At 38.0% G+C, this 22,466-nt stretch overlaps 1 protein-coding gene across 15 annotated transcripts in view; it reads left to right on the top strand.

Moving 5' to 3' along the window:
- HHLA2 (HHLA2 member of B7 family) overlaps positions 1-22,466 on the top strand; it is a 140,132-nt gene that overhangs the window by 2,814 nt on the left and 114,852 nt on the right. Inside the window, exon 1 of one of the 15 annotated variants that reach the window (XM_084991481.1) lies at positions 14,431-14,508. The exons of the other annotated variants lie outside the window; for them this stretch is intronic. The gene's annotated coding sequence lies outside the window, so the exon portion shown is untranslated. Of the gene's footprint in view, positions 1-14,430; positions 14,509-22,466 lie in introns of those variants that run through there. 15 annotated transcript variants of the gene reach the window in all.

Genomic DNA, 22,466 nt, shown 5'->3' with positions numbered 1-22,466 from the left:
AATCAAAGGAGGTTTTTTTTTTAAGCTAAATGGGATTTCACTGAAAGATGCTGAGCAAGGCTGGGGATACAAAGGAGACAGGTTCAAAGATAAAGGAAGGCTCTCTAGCTGCATCTCCAAATATAAGTCCTCCAAGAACACTAGACAGACCTGGAAAACAAAGCTGCTTTGGGTTCCACTCATTTGGGTTGTTAAAAACTTAGAGAACCACTAACCGAATAAAACTTTCTTAACCTGATAGAAAGCATCTACTAAAAACCTCGAAAGAAAAAGCTGTTTAAATGTGAAGCACCAGAGGCAAAGCCTTTTAAAGTCAAGAACAGGAGAAGGCATCCATTCTTCAAAATTGTGCTAGAGATCAGAGCCAGTACAATACGACAGAAAATTAGGAGTATTGCAGAAGAAAAAACTGTTGCAAGTATATGATTAGGTAAAAAAATCCAAGAGGCTCTCCAGACAAGCTATTAAGACAAATCAGCAAGTTTGCCATATGTAAGATCCAAACTAAAGAAAATTTACTTGGAAAATAAAGCCTCAAAAACAAACCATTTATAGCACCCAGAAATAAGTATCATGATTATGCAGAAATTGTTAAACTTTACTGAAAGTCATGGAAAATCCAAATAGGGATATAACATTCTTTAATGAGAAAAATCAGTTATCTTTACCTAATCCATAAACTCAGCACAGTTTCAACTAAAATTCCAAGAGGGTTGGTACTGACACTCATATAGAAGAGTAAATTCGAAGAAGTGTGAGGAAGGAATCATATCATATAGTAAGTTCACTAGTAAAAGTATAACTTGAAATAATGACATCACAGAAATAAATAGTAAATAGCCTGGAAACAAGTGAGTTTATATGGAAATTCAATGTATGACAAAGTTGGTGTTATCATCCAGCGTGGGAAGTATATGCTGTTGAAGCTATGAATTATCCATATGGAAACAAAAATATATCTCTGAATTCCACTACATAAATCCCAGATAGATTGAAGACATAAATGTGAAATACTTGTAGAATGGTTTGAGGGAAGCAAAATAGAGTATCTTTAACCTCGATGTAGGGAAGCATTTCTTGAAGGAAATAAAGAACAAATAATAAAGAGAAATTTATCAAAAATACAATGAAGAAGATATTTGTGATTCATCTAATGTAAATGGATTCGTCTCCAGGATACACAAAGATAATAAATAATTGAAAGGCCTCTGTGCCACATTGGATGATTTCAGATGTGTTCTTTTAATTAGGATTTCTCAGCCTTAGCACTATAGACATTTTAGACTGGATAATTTTGTTGTTGTTGGGGGCTGTTCTGTGCATTGTAGGATTTTAACAGCATCCCTGGTCTCTTCCTACTAGATGCCAGTAGCACTCACCTATAGTTGTAACAACCAAAAATGTCTCTAGGCATTGCCACCTGGCCCCTGGTGGCAATATTATCCTGATTAGAACCACTGCTTTGGATGCATGGCTTGAAATAGCAAATGCCTTTATAATAACCAGGAATGTTTAGTAAAGGTAAATGAGTGACTGAGTGTGTGTGCGTGGTGGGGGGAGGGACTATGGTGAACCAGAAAAATCATGCAAAATCTCAAGGAGGGGACATTATCATCATGCAGAAATTCAGCTTGTTTTGCCACGTATCATGATTTTGAAAGGATCTGGACTTGAATTTGTATGTCAGAGTGAGATTCCAGTGCTCTTGTCGGTGACCTTTCTACACAGAAAATACTGTTTCAGAGGCTATTTTAATTGTTAAATACATTTAATTTATTAATGCATTGGAGTTTAAAATTGAGAATCCTTGTTCTTAACTTTTCTTTTGATATTCGAATCTTATTCAGCTTGTAAGTATAGTAAGTTTGTTACATCAAGTTTTAGAAGATTTATAACTTCCTATAGAAGTTTTAAGCTTACTATATTATTTTAATATTGTCTGACAAGTGATCCTGGATACTATAAAATTCCCTGACTCTTGAAGTTTAAAAAAGTGGGAGAGGAGTTCCCGTCATGGCGCAGTGGTTAACGAATCCGATTAGGAGCCATGAGGTTGTGGGTTTGATCCCTGCCCTTGCTCAGTGGGTTGATGATCCGGGGTTGCTGTGAGCTGTGGTGTAGGTTGCAGACACGGCTCGGATCCCGCGTTGCTGTGGCTCTGGCGTAGGCTGGCAGCTGCAGCTCCGATTCGACCCCTGGCCTTGGGAACCTCCATATGCCGCAGGAGCGGCCCAAGAAATAGCAACAACAACAACAAAAAGACAAAAGACAAAAAAAAAAAAAAAAAAAAAAAAAAAAAAACCAGCATAAAAAAAAAAAAAAAAAAAAGTGGGAGAGTGGGGAAGTTAAGTTCTATCAAGTATTCCAGTACTGTTTAAAAAGGTAGATTTCAGTGTGAAAGTATAAGTCTAAAATAAGTCTCAACTACTTATTATAAGCTGGAATCACAAGTCACTCTGTTCCTCTCATAGGCTAATTTATCAAACATTAGATACTTAAATATCAGATAGGCACACATTATTCTTTAACATAATTATTACTACTGTAAGTTTGACTTTCATCATTATTTAGTGTTATAGTTTTCCAGAATTAAAATATACTCACCTACCAGGGAACCAATCATCCCACTCTGAGCCTGTGAAATTTCCTATGCAAAGTACCAAGAGATACTTGCCTAAAACACCAGTAGGACACACTGTGTCCTGACTTGCTGTAACAGACTCTCTAACTTAGGGAAATGAGTGGTTTTGCAACCCCTTTTCCCTGGATTTACCTTGTTTTCTAGTTCTTCTCTACTAATAGAAGTCTTCTGACTTCCCCAAGATTATAATTAACTGCCTCAGTTAACTTTGACTCAAGGTAGATTGTACACATTTCAAGGGTTGCTTGTTCCATGGTCTCATTTTCTTGGGGGAGAAACAAAGTAGATGGGTGACCTGAGTTCTGTTGACTGCCTCTGTGAAGTGATCAAGATAGTTATTGAAGGGTTTCAAGTAGAGGGAAGTGTGTTATGGGAGGGGAAATGGACGATGATTACATTTGCATTTTAGAGTATTCTGGCCATGTGGTAAAGAAGGGGACACAGGAAGCTGAAAATTGATTCAGAAGGCACTTTGGATAGTCAGGTGAGAGACCGTCCTGAACTGGGATGAGGGGCAACTAGAATGGTGAAAAAATGATAGATATTCAGAAGGAGATTCAGTAGAATGCAGGAACGGGCACCATGATATATTCTCTAGGGGCATGAATGGCACCACAAGATGCCTTACTGTGGGGCAGGAAAGCTGGCCTTTATACCCCTGTCACCTTGGGTCATTGGCTGTAGGCTGTCCCAGACATTACTGGGTGAGGAGGCTTCTATTGGCCAAGGGTAGTTTTCTGGAAAAGAGTACAGCTGTGAACACTGAGCAGCCAATACTCATAACACTGAGAGGTGTATAATCAGCTTGGAGAAAGGGGTCTGGACAGGCACTGGCAGGCTTTACTGTAATAGTTGATGTTAAAATGCAACACTTCTCAGTTTCTTATGTGGGATGTGTCCTGAAGTCGTGAAGATGGTCTTAAGCTAAGATTCTTTTTTTTAAAGTCCACCAAAGATTGATCAGCTATAGTATATACTGTCAGATGGGGAAAATAGATAAGTAACTGCAAATATTGAAATATTCTGTCCAGTTTCTTGCTAAGAGTTCTATTCCATCATATATGTTAGTAACATTTAATCTGATACATATTGGGTGCTAACAAGAAGGATTGATCTTATTTGTTAGTTTTGAAGGTTAAATAGAAATAGGTTTATTCTTTAAGGTCTAGATTGAGAAGATTCAATTTATTTTACAGTCAGGGCAGCATTTTTCCCCCAAGGAAAAAATTGAATTCAAGACGTAGGATAAATAATAAATGTCATAAGAAAATCTTTCTTAATGGGGGTTGTTAGAGCCTAATAAAAGCAAAATCTGCTAAATGCCACACTTTCATAGTATAGCTCTGCATCGAAGTGCACAGTACACTAGGCTTTCAAATGGTCAGTTTTTCAAATGGTTATTGGCACCCTGTCTTGAGGCTTTGGAACCTGTTGCTCAAACCATTACATGGTAATAAAACGTTAAATCTAAACACCTGATTTTTATTTCTAGCTATTTAGTGGAGATGTTTCCTACTCCATACCTGCGTGGACAGAACAAGTAATCCATTCTGCCTTTGCATCTAGTGAGATTTTGACAATGAGAGAATTTTTTTTTTCTTTCTGAAGGTGTGAATGTGAAAGCCTAAACTAATAGAGCCAGAGATCAGTGTTTTGCTTCTGAGAGCCACAGAGAGTATTTTCTAAATTTTTTGGCATAGCACGTATTTGAGTACATATGTGTTAGGCACTATCCTTGGGCATGGTGATTAAAAGGCTCATGAGCCTGGTCTATGTGCTCAAATAGCTCATACGCCAAAATGTGGAGTACATGTGTAAATTGGCAAGTGCAATCTATGATATAGACAAGGAGGAGGAGGAGGGCTCTCCAGACTTCTTTTATCCTATCCCTCCATAAGTCAGAGTTGCCTGTGCCACCTCTATACCTCCATGGCCTGCAGTACTTTCCCTGGAGTCCCACTTTATCTCCTAGGCTCTGAAGGGTTGGGAAGAATTAAGGGAAATTAGTGGGGAAATTAGTAGGAAAATTAATATGATTGGGGTCAATCTCTTTCCTGGAGAGCCAAACTTCAGAACAAAATTGATAGCTCCTCTTCTTTGTGTCTAGAGTGGGGGACATTTCCTTTAGTCTTTTGCTTAAGGGTGTTGGTGGTGGAGCATGAGCTGACTCTCTTTGCCTAGAAACTTTAGCAAGGGGTCTGCCAGATAGAGTCGGATATTTTCAGAATCTGGAGAGGAACATGCACTGTAGTCCATTCTCTAAGAATTCAAATCAGAATGTGTTTAAGTGCATTCCAAAGAACTCACCCCAATCTAGCCCTGAATCAAGGACATAAACTAAAAACTCTTTTTATGACTTTATAACAACTGATAATTTTCAATAAGTCTTTGTGCTTAATCTGCATGCCCAATATACATCTTAAAAAAATTGTAGCTACCGAGTTCAGAGGAATACTCATAAACTCTGCATAAAACTTTTCTTCCTTCTTCGCAGTACCCCAAGGCAGAGTGTGGAGTTGTCACAGTAACTTTCTGAGGAAGAGTAGTACCAGTTGTGATGGTACATAAACTGTGTGGTTGTCTAAGCCCCCAGGAAGAAGGGGCACTCTTCCCCACAGCTCCCCCCTGGAGCAGGAATTGATGGTCTCCCCTTCATACCATAGAGCTGTGAAAAAATGGCTGCCATCTGCTAGCCTGTTCTTCCCCTATTAATGTGAAATATTTATACTTATTTGGTCCATTTCCAGACTCCAGACTTTAAATAGATTTCTCTGCCTATTCTCCTGACTGTGAAAATAAAACTTTTGGTTTTGAGGCTTTAAAATAAGATTTACTTTCAGGTAGAGCAACCCGCCTCTCTAATTCTCTCAGTATTCTTGATTATGATATAGTCTTCTTCCAGATGAATTCTAAATTTATTTAATGTTAAAATATGTACTCTTGGAATATTTATATTTTTTATATTGAGTTTATTATCCAGGGATATAACATATACTCTTTTTGAATCTCTTATTGGGTTAAACAGAAAAACTGTTCTATTTTTGATTTTTAAACTGACAGGTAATTTTAAACCAAATTCTTGCTGTTTTCCTTGTGCTGATAAGTTAGCACTATGGAGTGTGAAAATTCTACATTTTATTTTCTGAAGGCAAGGACAGATTGTTACACTGCAAAAGATTTGAATCTCCTCAGCTTCTTAGAGGAAGAATAATACTTCTGAAATGGGAGGCTAGAGCTTTTATAAGTAAAATTAGAAATGCCCCAGAGGATCTTGCTCTTTCAAAAGAAACACGAAGTCCTTTTACAAAATAAAAAGAAAAAGGTCTTTATTCTTGCTTGGAATACAATGACAGCTTCCTTATATTTTCCCTGCAGATCTGGTCCTCTTTCACACTTTTGTCTACATTGTTCCCAGAGTAATCTTTCTAAAATGCAAATATGGACACATCACTGTTCTGCCTGACATCCATACATGAGCCTCCATTTGGGACAATATCTGCATTTCTTAGCCTGCTATACAAACCTCTAGGGACAGATTGAGGCTTTGTGGGACTTAAAGCTTATGCAGTTTGGGGGGTGGGGATCCTTCTTAATAAAAAAAATATAAAGTTTTGAATTATGAGCCTCAGGGTCTTAGAAGGGGTAGTACAAAGGGCAATGCTCCTTGAAACATAGGTTTTACTCCTTTCCTAATGTATCCGCCTCTACTTAAGGGAATTGTTTCATCATCTCAAATAAGTGGAGTTTACCAGGTCAATAAATAATGACCATAGACTCTAAGTTGCAAAAACTAAGCTCTTTCTTCTACCCCTCTAGATTTTTTGACTGAGGCCTAGCAAATTAGCTGACAAAAGACAGATTAGCAGGAGAAAAATATACAGTTTATTAATGTATACAGTGAGCTTGTATGCAGGAGAAACTCAGTGATGAGTGACTCAAAGGGGTGGCTAGAACTTGGTCTTCTGTAGCATTTTAACAAAGGACAGTAAATGTGTAGAGAAGAGAGAAGGAAAATTAAAAGGGTTTTAAGCATCCAAGGTAAATAGAAGAGGGAAACCAGTGGAAGATCAGGTTGTTTTAGTAAGGCATGTCGAGTAGATTCTTCTCAGTGCCATCTCTGGGCTGGTGAGAGTCTTCAGTGATTTGAGTCTGAGTTTGGTTTTAGACGTATGTGGGGTAGGGCAGAGAGGTTTTTGTTTTTGCTTGGCATTTGCTATTTCTCAACTGTCTTCAGCTCAGAATAATAAAGCGGCGTATTTTGGTGTGCCATATTCTGATCCCCTGTAGCCTAGAGATCTGACTGAACTTAAGACCCAAAGGCTGCACATGGCCAGGATAGGATGGTCCTTCCTGACGTTAGACAGATATTTCGAGCCTTTTTTATAGTGATCACACTAAGGAGACTATTAAGCTCATAGTTTTCATACTAGGTTTATTTCAAATAGATTCAAGTTCAACCCTTAAAATACTAAATTAAAGTTAAAATAATTCCTTCTGTTTGAGATTGCAACTCTTTACCTACTACTAGCTTTCTTCTACCTGGTTGAGATATCTATTTAACAGTCTTTTTTTTTTTTTCTTTTCTTAAGGCTGAAGGTATGACATATGGAAGTTCCCAGGCTAGGGGCTGAATTGGAGCTGCAGTTGCTGGCCTATGTCACAGCCACAGCAACGTGGGATCCGAGCCACGTCTGCCACCTACACTGAAGCTCATGGCAATGCCAGACCCTTAACCCACTGAGCAGGGCCAGGGATTGAACCCACATCCTCATGGATACTAGTCAGGTTCATCTCCACTGAGCCACAGTGGGAACTCCCTATTTAGCAGTCTTCTTGTCTGGCTGAGCCATCAATCTTAATGATGCTTTGATAATGGTTGATGGGATTCTATATCTCTTCTGCCTTTATCTGGCTTTATGGTCAACACTACCAAAGTCCTGCTCTGATTATCTCTTCCTCACACCAGATGATGGTCCAGATTTCTTCTCAGCTGAGACCGAGAGGTTGGAATATGAGAATTGCTACACATACTCTTATTGTTTCTTGCCCTTTGTGACCATCCTCTCCTCACTCTGTAAATTTGGTTCCTACCTTTTTTTCCATCTAGAGCCTGTTTTTAAAAATGGCAGTGATTCCTTATTTAGGTGACTTTTTTCTAAAGCACTTGTGTTAGTTTGAGTCCCCTAATAATCAGAGGCCAAAATGTGATTAGACATGAAATCTCATTTATTAGGCTATATGCCTGAGGTGGAACATGGGAAAGGACCTGCAATAGGCTAGGTAAGCAGTCAAATCTTGGTGCAAGATGCACCCTAAGTGAAAAATAGAGGGAAGAAAGTGTATGAAAGTGTTTGCTCTTCATGGCTGCACAGTCCATGGGCCCCAGTCAAAGCTGTATATGACTGGGATGAGTATTCCCATGTTTGGAATATATTGCAACCAGAAGCCAAAGAGACCTTCTAACGTGTTTTGCTTTCTTCTCCGTGTAGGGAATGCAAGAGATGTAATTTATCTTTTAGTTTGGAGCATTTCCCAGCAGGCTTCAGATCAATGGTTTCTCAAAACTTCACTGAAGGGAATAGTGCCTGAATCTTTGATCTCTCACCCTCTGGAATGCATGCATCTTACTAAATCCTCCAGAATACTAACCACCTCTTGCTCCTGCTCAATCAGCATTATACCATGGAAGTAATGAATAGGTATGATGTTCTGTGGGATGTCCTGAGGGTCTAGATCTCTCCGGACAGAAGACAGGAGAGTTAACATAGTCCAGAAGGAAAATTTTAAATGAATATTTTTGTCCATTCATGTGAATACCAACTTTCTCCTTCCTGATTGGGATTGAATAGAATACATTCACTAGATTAATGACTGTTCATTGTGTACCTGATGTCATTTTAATTTGCTCTATCAAGCATACCATGCCTGGCATAGTGGCTATAATTGAAGATACATCTTGGTTGATGTTGTGACAGTCTGCAGTCATTCTCCAGGAGCTTTCTGGCTTTTGAAAGGGCTAGATTGTTAAATTAATTGGAGAGATGATAGACTCTACCATTTCTGCATCCTTCAGATAATTAATGATGGTACTCATCTTTGCCATAGCTCTCCATGGAATATGATCATGTTTTTGTTTTACTATCTTGGGCGGCAGTTTCAGAGGTTTCCATTTGACTGCCCTCATTATGACAGTTCTTGCTCCAGAGGCCAGAGACAATGAGGAAAATTCTCCAACTTCTAAGTGTATCAACTTCAATCACATTTATAGGCACTCTGTGTTTATGGTATATACCTTCCATGGTGTGGCAGAATCCTTCCTCCTAGAGCCCCAGCCTCTTCTTTAGTTAAAGGGTTACAGATGTGCAAATCTGGTCTGGGAACTGGGACATGGTTGTGGGTTTGATCAACCACTTTCAGCCTCCTGCTCCTCTATTCTTTATTTTCGTTTAATGTTAAGCAGCACCCTTGTAGGGTGGCCATCTGTTTTGCTCCTAGAGACACCATGCTTTATTGACTACAACTTCTTGTGGGTCAAACAGACTTGGCTGTGCTCTGGCCTTGCCAGTCATTTTGATAATTATTGCCTCCTGGCTCCTGATAGAGATGTGCTGCTGTCTGGCCTCTGCTACTTAAAGCCCCTTCATCTCCATGGGTATTAACCTGCCTGGTATGCAGCTCCCTTTATTACCAACATCCTGGGCCTGTAGGGAAGCCATCACAGAATTTTGTAGTGGTGCTAGTGCCCCTCTCACAGAGCATTCCTGATGGTCTTTGTGAATGGTGTGCTCCTCCTGTAGAAATCAATCTCTTGGAAGGCCTTTTGGCCTTATGTATCCATACCACATGCCCACTTTCCTCAGCTACTTAAATTCCTTCACCTGTCTTCTGTTAGGGAAACTGTATTGAGCGTTAACCTGCTTCTAGGAGCTACCTCAGCTATTAGTTTATCCTGTATGGTCCTTGCTAGGATTTTAAATCACAGGTCTTGATAAAGTGTCCCTAAGTCAATGAGTTCTGGCTTATTCTGTTGTACATTCTGTCCCCATTGATCAAGCATTTTCTTTTTATTACACTCTGATTTTTTTTTGGTTGTATATGTTATTTTTTATTTTTAAACATTTTATTGATGTATAATTGATTTACAATGTTGTGTTAATGCTGTACAACAAAGTGATTCAGTTAAAGGCATATCCATTCTTTTTCAGATTTTTTTTTCCTCATATAGGTTATCATAGAATATTAAGTAGAGTTTCCTGCTCTGTATGGCAGGTCCCTGTTGACCATCATTCCATATACAAAAGTGTACATAAACCAGTCCTCAAATCCCAATCCATCCCTCCCCAATCAAGCACTTTCAGAATCCGCTTCCAGGAGTAATTTACTGGCTCCTGTTAGTGTATCCCAGCACTCATAATTCTTTAGGTTTATAGTCTCCTTCCTCCCTTAGAAGACCCAGCCTATCTCCAGCTGGGTTGAGTTGGGACTAATCCTACTTATTGGCCTGGCAATCAGGAGAGATAGTAGGGGTAGCCTGTGTGGGTGTCATCTATTGCCTTGTCAGGTGAAGCCTCTGCTGTGCTGGGAGGTGCTGCAGAAATGCTGGCCCTTTCTAGGGAGTGGTGTGCTACCTCTGCAGTCTCAGAGGGTCAAGAAAGTTGCCAAGACAACAACCTCAGGACATCCACTTAGACATCCCTATCCTACTTCATGGTTCCAAGTTTTGCCCACCAGGGCCTTGACCTTCACACAGCTGACCTGCCTTGGCTGGGAATTAAGATGTTTTTGGAGCTCTGGGACTTTAATAATCAAGACTTTAACCTGCTGCTCAACTATGCCTGCCCTTCTAGCAGGGGACAGGCCTCTTTGTAAGGTAACATCAAGGCCCCCTGGCTCTCCTGTTTAGTTGCTAACTGATGTTTTGCAGCCGCAGCCCGCATCTCCCATTATCCTCCTGCTGAGTGTTAATACAACTTAGCAACAACCATCCAACCCACCTATCTTCGTAAGCATTGTTTCTCCCACCCCAATTTTTCATATGCCAGTATCATCCCTACCTGTCAAAGCATTCATCTCCACTGGAACATCTTTCAAACAGCATTTGCCAAGACCATCAAGAATTTGCTGGTGACAGATCACTGAAATCTAGCAATTTGGCCATGATCTTTTGCCTGAAACTGTTTGTGTTCCACCTACCAAACAAGATGGTGTCCTCTGTCTGTCGCCTGGTGGTGGGTGATCCCAATAGCAAACCATTATCTTATTGCATGTTTTGGGGGACCACTTCTTATACCACTGATATTTGCCTAGGTCCTCTGAAATCAGACACCAAATCTGGGTTAAACATAAAATGATTTTATTAGAGAAAATACTTGTATGAGAAAAATGATGAGGGATATGAAAAAGGCAGGAAGAGCTGTCAGACTATGGGCATGTCTGAATGCAAGTGAGGAAGAGATGGAAGGAAGGTTGAGTGGAAGCATGTCATTACAGTTTGAGGAAGGTACAGCAAGGTTGTCAAGGAAGTCCAACCAAGACCACCCATCACAAGACTCCCAGGTCTCTAATAGAACTCAGTCATTACCTGGAAGCAGCCCTTGGGTGCATTGTCTCTATCTAAACAGGTAGTGGTTTGGATAGATTGCAACTGTCAATTCTGGTCAGTTCACACGTTCTCATGGACACTACAGCTTAATCAGTGTTTAGTTAGTATTTGTGCACAATGACATATACCAAAATTTCACAGCTTAAGATGCCATTCTATTATATTTGTAGTATTAAAGAAAAACTAAAATGGAGGCCACAGTTTGAATATACCCCTAGATGAAATACTCATAGTCCCATAACCAAACCTTAAACTGTCCAGATTTCCCTGAAATGCTGATTCTGACCTTAAAACTTAAGCTTTTTTTATGTTGGTGTGACCTTACAGCTTCCTAGCCAATCAGCTACAAATTAGTAAGCTTATACAATGCTATTACCTTAAAAGGAATGTAAATTTCTAGTAACCTGTCGCAATAGAAAACAATGTACATATGACCCTTGAACAGCATGAGTTTGAACTGTGTAGGTCCACTTATATGCCTATTTTTTTCAGTAGTAAATCCTGTAGTAATACATGATCTGTGATTGGTGAATCCAAGGATATGGAATTGCAGAAAGAGGAACTGTGAATTTGGAGAAACGACATGTAGGGAGGGCTGACTATAAGTTATACACAGACTCTCACTAAGCTGGAGGTTGGTGCTCCTGACCCTTGGGTGGTTCAAGGGTTAACTGTACTTTCCCTCTTTTTTTTTTGTTTTTGTTTTTAGGGCCATACCTGTGGCATATGGAGGTTCCCAGGCTAGGGATATAATCAGAGCTATAGCTGCTGGCCTACACCACAGCCACATCAATGCTGGATCTGAGCCTCCTCTTTGACCTACACCACAGCTCAGGGCAACACCAGATCCTTAACCCATTGAGCGAGGCCAGGGATCGAACCCACATGCTCGTGGATACTAGTTGGGTTTGTTAACCACAGAGCCACAGTGGGAACTCCTCATTCATGATTTTCAAACTGAGCAGTAACTTCTGAGATCTGAGTTTCATACCACTTTTGGTTTCGAAGTCTCCCTGCTACAAACAGTTTGTTTCTTGCTTGCTAAAATATTTATATCAAGTAAAACTCTCTGAGTTTTATATTGATAGTAGAATCTATGGGCCAGGAACTCACATAGAGCATAATGTAATGAGTGTGGCTTGTCTTTGCTCTGTAATGTTTTGGGCCTCAGCTAGAAGGACCAGGGCAACTCTGTGGTTGGGGCCTGGATTTCTCCAAAGGCTAATTTACTCATTTCGAGCACCTGGGCCAGGATGGTATCACAGTTTGGACTACTAAAGCTAGAATGCCTACATGATTTCTCCACGTGGCTTGGCTTCCTTACAACATGATGTCCTCAGAGTAGCCAGACATCTTACAGTTTGACTTGAGGCTCCAAGTGTAAGCTTTGTAGTGAACAATGTAGTGATCACCTTTTGTGACCCAGTCACTGCTGTATTGTGTTGGTCAGAACAGTCACTAGCCCACCCAGTCTCTTGGGGAAGGGACAGCCCCTCCCTGCTTTTTGATGTAAAGAGTGACATAATTATATAATTTTATGATCATTAAAAAAAAAGGGTGTTCCCATGTGGCTCAGTGGAAACAACTCTGACTAGCATCCATGAGGATGTAGGTTTGATCCCTGGCCTTGCTCAGTGGGTTAAGGATCTGGCATTGCCATGAGCTGTGGTGTAGTTCGCAGATGTAGCTCGGATCTGGCATTGCTATGGATGTGGTGTAGGCCAGATTCGACCCCTGGTCTGGGAACCTCCATATGCCATGGGTGCGGCCCTGAAAAGACCAAAAACAAACAAAAAACACCTCAACAGATCAACAGGATCCTACAAGAAAGCCTGTAGAGAACCTGCAGCTTAATTTGCTGCCATTGATAGCTTCCCAGATTTATACTCATTTTAACACACTTCAACTTGAATTATAATTGCCTGTTTACTTCTGTTTCAGTTTTCCTTGTTCCCCTGCACCTGGCGCACAGGTTCTTAATAGGCATTCAATAAACTGTTCCTCCTTTAAACTTTGGGAGCAAAACCATGTAGGACAATGTAGGAGAATAAAATTACAAGTTCATGTGATTCAAGTTATGCGATAAGAGTTAAGTTTTCTTTTCTTCCTCACCTTAATTAAATCTAGGTTGAGGAAAACCAGGAATTATCCACATAAAAAACTGCAGGGAGCTCTTTCAAGTTTCTTCCATTTTCTGAGGTGGTTGATAAGGTTTCAACTGTAGTCTGACATTTAATTCCAAAATAATAAAATCCTAACTTGCCAAATGGCCTTTCTAAACTGGGGTTTAGGGAACTTGAGTTTTTATCCAAAGGTAACTAAATGGCCTTAATAGGTAACTAATGACTTCTAAGGACATTCTCGGTGCATTCAAGTGCAATGTTTACCACAATAAGAAAACCAAGAATTGAGAATGACAAGACTTCGTCCTGAAGGACATTCAGAACAGTTCTTTAACCTTCCCCTTCTTATATCTCCGTTTAAAAATATTATCAAAAGGTAAATGAAGAATATTAGATAATAAAATGGATTAAAGTATTTAATCTCTTTCTGCATAATACTTAAAATGCAAAGTAATGGAAGAAGCAAGAGGGAAATAAATGAGACCAAACCAAAATACATCCTATGGCTGTGTGTCAAATTACCCCTGAGTTTGTTTAATCTCCATGTGATTTATACATGAAGAGCTAGCTAATTTGTGATATTGTTTGGAGAACTCAGAGGTATCAGAGTGAAGGCAGTTTTTCTAAACTAAAATGAGTTGGGAAGATAAGAAAATCCACCATTTAAAATAAATTGGCTTAGGGACTAGCAAAACTCAGTACAAAGCTCTATCAGAAATGAAATTTTTATTGGAACTTAGATTTGACCTACCGCTAAATATAAACTTATTTTAGTCTTATGCAGCAATAGATATCATTTATTTATAAATTTGATTTTGCCTGTGACAATTTGCATAGCCTGGTAACTTGAGAAATTTACAGAATTTTAAGGAGAAAACAAAGATCCGCTGAAATTAGAAACACAGTTTTCCTGCCAACACCTGCTTTTCACTATGGGTTTGATAAAGCAATAGATTTACCTGGCGTTGTACAAAATGTAATTATTGGACTTGGACCTGTCTTTCTCAAAGATTGGTAGGAAATCACCTTTATCTTTCTTATATTCCCCTTGTTTTTGCTGTCAGACTAGAATACAGCAAAATGGACTGCTGTCTCCTTGGTCTCTCTATCTCATTTCTGACAGATCTGATCAAAGAGAATATGTAAGTAGAGATGGGGGTAGTTCTTTAATTTTGTTTTGGCATAAGCTACTGCATTGAAAGCTTAAAACAATGGTAAAAAATACCATGAATCCAGAAAGATCTGTTTGGGTAGTTATATCCTGATTACAGATTGGTTCTAAAAGTCATGGAGAGAGAGAAAGTGGAATATACATGTTTGGTGTTAATTAAGTCTACAGAGCTAGAAAGGGGATTCTTTTAGTTTGAAAAATTAGCTGAACTTAGATCTGAGTCTTAAACTAGTCATTCAACATATATCAATACGATATGTATAATAGCTATTTTTCATTGGCAGTTTCTGGGTATAATGCCAAGGTAATTAAGGATTAGCCTTTTATTTACTATTTATTTATTTTGTATTAAAGTGTAGTTGATTTACAATGTGCCAATTTCTGCTCTATAGCAAAGTGACTCAGATATATATATATATACATATATATATATATACACACACATATATATTCTTTTTTAATATATGTAACATTTTTAATATTCTTTTCCATTGTGGTCTATCCCAGGAGATGATATAGTTCCTTGTATTAAAACTAACATTTGATGAGAGTCTTCTTCAATGTATGTGTTGGTGATCCTAGTCTATTAAAAACTAGTTCACTGAACAGCAGTTATACTGCTGCTATGCAGACGCCCATCCTCCAACCAACAAGGATGTTTTGATTTACTGCATTTGAATGGAGCCTGTATGGCTATGTATTTAAAATCTCCACAGTTGAATCTGAAATGCAGCAAGTAGTTATATCATCCTCCCAGGAAAGTTACTGCTTCTCTCTTGCATCATGTTGCTATGGATAAAAATTCAGAACTACCTTCTTTCTTTTTCACAAAATACTTCTTGTTGGATTAACTATACTACCCTGTGACATTCTGCAATGCGAATTTTCCTCCCTTACTTATCATTTTGCTCTCTCCATCTTGGGCTTCAACTTTCTCTCAATACTGTTCCACCATACGATAAAGATTTTTCTCCTTTATGAAGAAGAAATAAAACCAAAATTAATCAGTTCTGCTTCTTTTCACCAAATGATTTTTCTTTTTCTTTTCTTTTTTTTTTTTTTTTGGTCTTTTGTATTCTTAGGGCTGCACCTGTGGCACATGGAGGTTCCCAGGCTAGGGGTCTAATCAGAGCTGTTGCTGCTGGCCTATGCCAAAGCCACATTAATGCCAGATCTGAGCCACGTCTTCGATCTACACCACAGCTCATGGCAATAATGGATCCTTAACCCACTGAGCAAGGCCAGGGATAGAACTCACAATCTCATGGTTCCTAGTCAGATTCATTTCCACTGCGCCATGATGGGAACTCCTGAATGCTTTTTTAATCCTATTCTTCAAGCTCCATCTTTATTGATTTTTCTTTTGAAAACTTCATTTCAACTTCCTGATGCAGTCCTTTGTTGTTTTTTGGTTATTCACCCATTCCCTGAAACTGTAATTTGAGTTGTTTAATTTATGTACATGTTTCACTTTTTTCTTTCCTCTGCTATCTCCCAAATGATTCAGGGGCCAGAGTTTAGTTTAAGCCTCCTATCAGGCCTGAATTGTCTTTTACAATAATAGAATATCTGGCATTTAAATGCTCAAACTGCTTTGAAATAAACCTTCCCAGTGTCTGACATACTTTTCACAATGTACTTGACATTCTTTTCTTTGATTGTAATAGATTCTGAGGTGTTTTCACTGTCTCTCAAAGTTTCTGTTACTTCTACTTCAAAAAGCATTAATTTATGTTGATCAGAGTGAAATTAATTCAAGGGGAACAAATACTTCCAAAAGAGCATCTTCTTAAAAATCCTGTTCATTCTTTTCTGAAGGATTTGTCACGCAAATCAAGAATTTTAGAGTACAAGTTTCCCCCGCTATCTAAAAGTAGAGCGTTCCTATTAAACTTTTCATAAGCCGAAATGGTGTAAAGCAAAAAAGCAATTACCTTAGGACACATCTTGCTAATGGATGCATAAAATAAGTTGCAATAAGGCACAGAATCTCACAGATACAGCTCAAAGCTATGGCAGCTCCATGCTGAGATGCTGAGTGTAGTTTCTGGGGAAGGAGCTTGGCGGTGCCACTCTCACTTAGGGCACATGCTGCCTCTGTAACAGCTCACTGCAAAACAAACGGTGATTGCTGTTTTTGCTTTTCGCCATTTTTTGTAAAAGCCAAAATCCTCTTTGGATTTCTTTCCATTAGCAAAAATATATACAAAGGTAGGTAATCTGTAAAAGTGAAGTGGCACAAAGCAAACTTTTGAAAAGTGGGGAAATAGCTGTTTATATTCCTTTTCTCAATATCCCCTCTATAGGAAGCATTTCTATATCAATAGTCAGCTTATACAAAGTTTTCTATAAATAGCAGTTTTCTATTAGTTTTTACAGTAGAAAAAAAATTGGAATCCACTAACATGCCCATTGGTGCACAGTTAATATTCCATTGCATATGTGGGCTGTAATTTAGGCAACATTGAAAATGATGATTTAAGATAGTTGATGACATGAAAAAATACTCATGCAATCAAAAAGTAGATTTGAAAATTGTATGTAAACAGCATAATATCAGTGTTCTAAAAATATATGCATATAAAATAAGATTAATCATGTTATTCTGTAATGATGATTGCATTATCTATTTCTTTTTAAATTTTCCAGTCTCTATAATCATATACTCTGAAAATAAGGAAAAGTTATTAGACCATAAAAAAAAATCACAGACACTTCTCTAATTGATGTCTGCTTAGTTGGGGTTCTCTGTCTCTTTTATACTTTGTTTTAAAAATCTAATAATCACTTACCAAGTTTAAAAGCAGGGCAGAGGAAAAAGTTGTTTGCTACATAATTGTTCTGTTTCTTTCTCCTTAGTGGTAACTAGCATTTGTGTACTTACCATGTGGTTAGGCACAGTACCAGGGTTTTAAGTACACAGTGTTTTATGCATTTAATTTAGACACTAACCTGGCTTAAGCCTCAAAGAGAATCTAGTGTTTTATAGATGAAGACATTGAAAGTCAGGCCGTCCAGGGTCACACAGCTGATACGTGGTAAACTATATATAATCCAAAGTACATAATCTTTCCACTACAAAGCGAACATTACCATGCTTCTTGCATTGTACTTGGATAATATAGCAGCCCCTAAAAGAATTATTCGGATGTACAATAAAGCTTCTCCATTGCCCTACTTCTCAGGTTGTTTTTTTTTAATTAAACTTTTTTTTTTTTTTAATTTTGTCTTTTTAGGGCTACACACACAGCACATAGAGGTTCCCAGGCTAGGGGGGTCAAATCAGCTGTAGCTGCCTGCCTATGCTACAGCCACAGCAACACCAGCTCCCAGGCACAGGTGCGACCTATACCACAGCTCACAGCAAAGCCAGATCCTAAACCCACTGAGCAAGCCCAGGGATTAAACCTGTATCTGCATGGATGCTAGTCAGATCGTTTCTGCTGATCCACGACGGGAACTCCTAGGTTAAAACTTTAAATTTTAAGATAATTATTGATTCACATGCAATTGTAAGGAATAATTGAGAGAGATCCTCTGTACACTTTATCTAGTATACTCCAGTGGTAATGTCTTGCAAAACTATGAGACAATATCATCATCAGGATACTGACATTGGGATAGTCAAGATACATCACCACAGGGATCTCTCATGTGGAACTTTGCAGCCACATCCACCTCCTCCCCACCCCACCTAACCTCTGGCTTCTGCAAAACTGTTCTCTGTTTACATAATTTGTCATTTAAAGAATGTTATATAAATAGAATCAAATAGTATATAACATTTTGGAACTGATTTTTTAAAACTCAGCCTAATTCTCTGAAGATTCATCTCAATTGTTGCCTGTATCCGTAATTGGTGCCTTTTATTTCTGGATAGTTTTCTGTGGTGCGGATATACCACAGTTTATTTAATCATTCAGCCATTGAGGGATATCTATGTTGTTTCCAATTTTTGACTAATACAAATGAAGCTGCTATGAACATTACAGATTTTTGTGTGAATATAAGTTTTCATTTCTCTGGGATAAATTATCAGTGGTGCAAATGTTGAGTTGTATGGTAGTTTTACTTTTTAAAAAATTGTCAAACTGTTTTCTGGACTGGCTGTCCCATTTTGTATTTTCATCATTGTATGAGTGATTCGTTTTCTGCACATCCTCACCAGTGTTTGGAGTCATCACCATTTAAAAAAAATTTTAATTGTCATTTAAAATATTTTGTTATTTTAATTTTTTAATTAAAATTTTTATTGTGATAGGTAGTGATGATCTCATTGCAGTTTTAATTTGCATTCCCCTAATGTCTATTTGATGTCATGTGTTTATTTGTTATTTATGTATCATCTTAGACACAATGTCTGTTTATGTCTTTTGTCCATTTTGGGGGGACTCTTTGCTTCTTTTTTTTTTTTTTTACTATTGAGCTTTGAAAAACCACTTCATATAATTTAATTTAGATATTAGTCCCTTGCCAGCTATGTGGCTTACAGATATTTTCTCCTGTTTTTATTCTCTTAGTAGGGTCTTTCACAAAGTAAAAGCTTAAATTTTTGATCATGTCAAGTTTACAATTTTTTTCCTTTTATGGATCACACTTTTAGTGTCAAATCTCAGAGCTTTTTGCCCAGCTCTAGTTACTAAAGATTTTCTTGTGTTTTTTTCTGAAAGTTTTATAGTTTTAAATTATATACTTATGTTTAGGCTAATTTCCTTCTTCAGTCTTGGAATCAACCATTTTAGAGAAAGGAAGTATGTATTACACTAACCCATATACTAACACTTGCATATACATATCTAGAAATATTTTTATATGCAACCATCTCTATAATTAAGCTAAACCTGGGTTTATATTGATATCTCCAACTCTAATCTGTTACCATATGCATCATTCTATCTTCCTTCCCTTGCTTATCTGTAAATTCCCAACAGTGAGAAAACTGGCTCCTATTTCCATCTATTTACTTAATTGCTCAATTCTAGTATAGAAATGAGAAGATCAGAAGTCATTCCATAGAAGACACACAGGGAAATTGAAGCAGTGGTATGAGTGGACACTAGAATAAAATCTGCTATTACTCTTGTGCATAATTGAAAGAGAACTTACTCATATGTAATGAGAGGGAACAACCTCAGCTGAAGTAGAAATAATATGCCAAGATAATGTACAGACTGTTGAAGTGAAAACAATGGGGATATATGATTCTTACAAATTAGCTCAGTATTAAGGAATGGTGTTAAAATTTCTTATATTGTGGCATAGGGCATGTTAGTGACAAAGTGTCTCCTTTGTCATGTCTCCTGCCATCCTGAAATCCCATTACATGCTGGAACATATGTTCGGTCTCAGCTGAAACAGCCTGGGAGACTATATTCGTCAATAAGAAATAGGGACTATAGAATAGATTGGAAATAAACTATAATTAAGAGGCTATAGGAAAATTATGTGATGAACCATAAGGGATTGTAGTAAGAGCTGAAAACAGGCAACCCCAAAACAATTGCAATGCTATTTTTGCAATATAAGTTTTTGTCCCTGTACTACCAAAAATAATGAAAGATAAGAATGTGAAATTTTGAAAACATTTTTATAAGGAAATGTAGTGTTATGCTAGTTTAATAATATTTGGCATGAAGTCACAAAAGGAGTCCCAAAGCTATAATATATTTGCAATCTGCCTTGTTGTTTTTGAAATAATTGCCTTTCTACACTGAAACCCTTTTAAAATAATGTGCACTTAAAAATGCTATATAACATTGAGTAGTTAGTAGAAAGTAAACTATTCAATAGTTTTAAAATAGTCTTTATCTCATTTAAGCTTTTCTGTCAATAATTCTTCTCTTAAATTATATTGACTTTTTGTATAAATATATGAAAAAACCTTTTCAGTATCTCATCTGCTAAAGTACCAATAGTTTGTACTTGTAGTGCGTTTGTCACCCTGGGATATTAAACATGTTTCCAGGAAGATACTTCCTGTGTGGGATTGTTCTGTGTATTGTAGCATATCCAAAATCCTTGTCCCTAACCACTCAATGCCTGAGCCTCTATGTCTCTGACCCTAGTCATCATAAAGCAAAAGTCCTTCCACGTTTCCAAGATACACCCTAGCCTGCAGTACTTACCTTGTTGAAAACCTCACTAAGTCTGTGGTTCCTAACTTTTCATGAGGAACATTGAAAATTTCAGCATCTCGAGTCTGTACAGTGAAGTCTGGACAAAATAGACTTTATAACAATTTCCTGGTGACTGGAGAGGCCATCATGTGTTTGATGAAATGGAAGTTTCAGAACTGAGTTCAAATGATAATTGTCAGATTTTGCAAAGGAAGGTGCAAAAAATGTCCTCAAGGAGTCAACAGGCTATCAGCAAAGAAGAAAGCTAGGTCAGAAACTAATTTTGCTCGTTTTGTTGTTGCTCTTTAGGCCACAAAACTGGGTTAGGACATGAAAACCAAGAAGAAAAGGAAACTAATGTGCAAGCATGTACCATATGCCAAGAGCTCTGTTGACACTTTCAAATATAATTTTCATCAAAGCTCTTTGAGCAGGTTGCACTGTTCTCCATTAATTCTCACTTACTAGTAGAGGAAACTGGGATGCTGAGAAATTATGTAACTTTTCCTACCTCAGTAGAAAAACAGAATCTACCAAAAAGAAGTACAAAAGGACAATTGGATGTTGGAACAGAATGTCATACTCATGCTATTGAATAGGCAAGCAGGCTTAGGTGAGAGAAGTCAATGTTTTGGGGAAAACAGAAAGCTTTTGTGAGCTGATAGGTCCAGGCACTCTGTACTCCTAACCTCACCTAAGATCTTTCGTCCAAGTAGTAAATTTTTTTTCTTTATTTTCTTTTTAGGGCCGAACCTGCAGCATATGGAAGTTCCCAGGCTAGGGAACTGGAGCTACAGTCACTGGCCTATGCCACAGCCACAGCAACATGGGATCCGAGCCTCGACTGCAGCCTACACCACAGCTCATGGCAAGTTCAGTTTCTTTACCCAATGAGTGTGGCCAGGGATCAAACCTGCATCCTCATGGATCCTATTTGGGTTCACTAACCCCTGAGCCATGAAGGGAGCTCTGGTTTAGTCCTTTTTATTCAGGTCTAGTAGTGGCTAGACATGACCCCCCGTTAAATAATGTGACCCATGGTTTTGCAATAATAAATAAATATTTCAAATTGGAAGGAGTTCCCCTTAGCTCAAATTAAAGATTCAATGTCGATGAAATGTTTTACTTTCTGAGAGTTTATGGACAGAAAATCTCTAGGTGTTTATTTGCCAAGGTGCCACTTTTGGCATAAATCTACATGTAAATCAGTGGGTCTTTTGCTTTAATTCTGGAGTCTTTAAGGTAGTGTTTGGAACATGCGCCTACCAGCTTGTGAGGGTCAGATGTTAAATTTTCAGGAGTTTTGCCATCTGTTTGTTAAATCATTGATAGTTTGAAATCAACTGTGATGATAATATTTACATCACAAAATCAGAAAACCTTACAAATCAAGCCCCTACTCCTGGCTTCCACAACTAATTATTAAACATTGTATCAATATACTACTGTTTAAAGGTTATTGTGCTCCAGGGTGTCTGCCTATGGCTTACAACCACTGACATGAGAACTACAGAAAAAATTATTTGCTCCTTTGGCATAACCCACTTTTGGTTGGGATAAGGAAAGTAACAAAGTTCCTTATTTGGGAAGAGTTCTCTAGTGCAGATGGTGGTTGTGGTTCATTATCATTAAAACATTTATTGTTTCCCTTCATCCTCATTCTTTACTCTCATTGCTCTCAGCTCTCATTGGCAAATATTCTAATCAATTTACTGTCTATACTATTGAATGTGTTCTAAAACGTGTAGTGGTCTGAATACACATATTAATTTACAAGAATGGTTCATCTCAATCTGTTTTACTCCATTTCATA

Source organism: Sus scrofa, chromosome 13 (assembly GCF_054392235.1).
Source record: "Sus scrofa isolate SSC_HxYL_T2T_F1_AM1 chromosome 13, Sscrofa_HxYL_maternal_Yorkshire_Landrace_v2.0, whole genome shotgun sequence".
NCBI classification, from domain to species: Eukaryota; Metazoa; Chordata; class Mammalia; order Artiodactyla; family Suidae; genus Sus; species Sus scrofa.
This window is presented reverse-complemented; position numbering and strand designations above follow the sequence as displayed.